Genomic DNA, 3,345 nt, shown 5'->3' with positions numbered 1-3,345 from the left:
ACTTCACTTCCCGTGTCCCCGCCAATCCGGCTTGTTCTTTTTGAAGATTCATGCTGCACGTCTCATCAGAAGTAGTTTAGCCTTCTTCCCTGAGCTCTGGGCTGGCATTTTGGCCTGACTTCATCAACAGAATCGGCACAGTCAACTCAGCCCTGATGCTGTCAGACCCGACAGGACCCAGCTCGCTCTATTACTTTTGAGATCCAACCACAGTGATAGAAGTTAGACTCCTGAATGGTGGACATCATGTGACCCTGGAGAGGAAGTGACCGTCCTGGCTATGAGCCCCAGGAAAGTTCCCAGAGGAGTCCAGCCTTTTGCCCCATGGGAGAGAGGTGATCTGCTCTCCCTGTTGACGAATATGAAGAGTAGTAAAGACATGACTCTGTATTAAGTCACTAAATTGGGGGTGACTTGTTGCACTAGGAAATATAAAAATCACCACGTAGAGCCCGTGAGCTGGCTCCGCAGTAAAATGACTGCTGTATAATCCTGCTGACTTTGGGCCCTGAAACCCACAATGGAAAAGAAAAACCACTCCTGAAAGTTGTCCTATGACCTTGCAGTCTGAGCACACACACACACTCTCTCTCTCTCTCTCTTTTTAAAAATTGAAACGCTATGCTTTATAATTTTAATTATTTTAATATTTCAATATTTCAGGAGCCTAAAAAGAATGCAAGTCGCCCTAAAACTTGCTCGGTTTGTGGTAAATTCAGGACCAAGTATTTTCCCATTGGATTTTCCTATTGCTGCTATTATTCTACACAGTGTGCCAGCATACCTTAATAACTTAAATGCATTATGTATAAATGTTTGTGATATGTCTCCTGCCCCGAGCAATGCAGGATCCGGAAAAGGTGTGTTTTCTCCTCCCTTGCTCCCTTGGCAGTAGACCCAAAGTGAGATCTCACACACTCCTTTGTGAGACCTGGAGAGATGCTCATTGGTTAAGAGCATTTGTTGTCCTTGCAGAGGACCCAGGTGTGATTCCCAGCACCTGCATGGCAGTTGCGACCATTCCTGAATCCAGTTCCAGGAGATCTGATACCCTCTTCTAACTTCTGAGAACATGAGGCACGAGAGTAGTGCATATCCATGCAGCCAAAAATGCTCCTACACATAAGATAAATAAATGTAAAAAAAAAAAAATTAAAACCCAAACCACAAACTTCTCTGTGGATACAAAATGGAATTCTCCGGAATAGTGCTTATTTGCCACTTGGTTTTTACACACACACACACACACACACCCCTCACGGCAAAGGTGATATTTGTGAAGTTGTCCACAGCCTTCTCTACTGCCTCCTAGTGGCTTCCCTATTATCATCTTTGTTATTATTTTTGTTATCTTTGCTTTTATTTTCAGCTAGGCTAGGGGGACACCCTTATACCCACACACACCTCTTTCTTGTCTTCATTTTGCTTAGAATCCTTCTAGATTGAGAGACCCTTTCTCTAGATAGTCTCATTTCTCCTCCCCCTCCCCTACATAAGGATATAGGTTGGTTTTTTTTTTTCAAAACATAAAAAATGAGGAAGGAAAAACAACTTGCCTTGTTCCTCTCCTCTTCTGAAGCCAGAACCACAGTGTTTTCCCCACAATGAGGCCAGGGCTCAAACCTAGGGCTTTATGCATGCTAGCCTAGTGCTTCTTGTTGGGTCCAGGGGGGTCGCGCAAAGATGAGAACACCACCAAGTCTAATAAACCAGAAGCAAACTTTATTCCAGAAACCAGATCCTAGGAAAACCAGAAGCAAACTTAAAAATAAAAATAAAAATAAAACACCGCGGGCACAGAAGCTTATCAGCTAGCTGAGACCACAGCCAGAAATGGTGTTTGTTAGGCTGTGGCAAACGGCTGGTTTTTGAACCTCCTTTTTATAGCAGGGGCACCAGGCATTATCCCTGATCAAAAGAATTTTACAACCTTGTCCTGACCCTTGGGTTGGTCAGCGGAGACCCTAAAGAGGGGAGTGAGTGCTAGTGTCCATGAGTAATTAGGCAGCCATCATGAAATATGTTTTAGGAGAGACTACAACGAAACTCACTAATTGCAAGAAAACATATATCTTTAGCAATTCGTCAGAAAGGGGGCTGCTTGTAACATTAGAAGGTTAATAAATTAGGATTCTTGGACTGAGAACTTAGAAGAAAAGTCTTTCTCATTATTTTTAGGTAAATTTTCAGATATTGACTGCCATACTTTACAACCTTCATTATCAGAGCTCATTAAAACCTTCTTTTATTTATCCACTGTTTCCTGGTATCCCCGAGTACAAACTGAGGTCATGCCTCTCCTCTGGTAGTGCCAGTCTCTCATAACAGAGACAGTGTCTGACTCAGAGGTCACATATCTCTGTCTCCTAAGGGTTAACTGTTTGTTAAGGACAGTCAAGACACTACCCTCAGTTTACAGGGAGATGCTCTGGCCTTGTAATAAAAAAGTCAGTTGCAAATAGCTAACATGATGGAGATTTCCCAGGCATCCGAGAAAGTAATCCCTGTGAAGATTGATCTGTGATCTGCTGAGAAAGTTGTTGATAGTTTACTTAGGTTTACAGCTTTATGTGTCCTTCTTCCTACATCCTAAACTTCTACCTTCTAATCTTTAGTGTCTATATTTCTATTTCTATATTTTTATTCTTGTCTTCAGACCCTTCACTTCTGACCAGCAGAAGGAGTATTTGGGGGTGCGGTACAGGGGGGGATAAGGATGAAGAGATAAGAGACCAGTCGTGGTGGCGTGTGCCTGTAAGCCCAGCGCTTGAGAACCTGAGGCAGGAGGATCTCAAATTCAAGGCCAGCCTAAGCTACATATTGAGGCCCCATCTTTTAAATTTAATGTTCATGGGTGTGTTGCCTGCACGTATGTTTGCGCACCATGTGTAAGCCCGGCACCTGTGGGACTAGAGTTGCAGATGGCCATAAGCCACCATATCGGTGGAAGGAATTGACCAGATCTTCGGAAGAGCAGCTACTGGTCTTAACCAGTGAGCCATCTCTCTAGTCCCCCCTTGGCCCCACAGATAAACAACAAAAACATGAGTTGGGGCCGTAGTTCAGTGGTAGAGCAGCTGACTAGTGTTCTCCCAGGGTTTATTTCCCAGGGGGAGGGGCAATCACTAGCATCACAATGGATGTCTACACAGCACGATCTCCCTATACACATGGCTAGACAGTGGACTCCCGGGGTTTCATTTAACCCCCCCCTTCCAGCCCTTTGTAGATGATGTTCTATCTCTAGTCTCAGAACGAGAAAATAGATACAGACAGGTTTTCAAAGCAACCCAGCATCATATGGCCAAATAGAAGCAAAACTAGTACTGCAACACAAATCAACCC

The sequence above is a fragment of the Myodes glareolus genome, chromosome 8 (genome assembly GCF_982192425.1).
Source record: "Myodes glareolus chromosome 8, mMyoGla1.1, whole genome shotgun sequence".
In the NCBI taxonomy this organism is placed as follows: Eukaryota; Metazoa; Chordata; class Mammalia; order Rodentia; family Cricetidae; genus Myodes; species Myodes glareolus.
Note: the sequence above shows the minus strand (reverse complement) of the source record.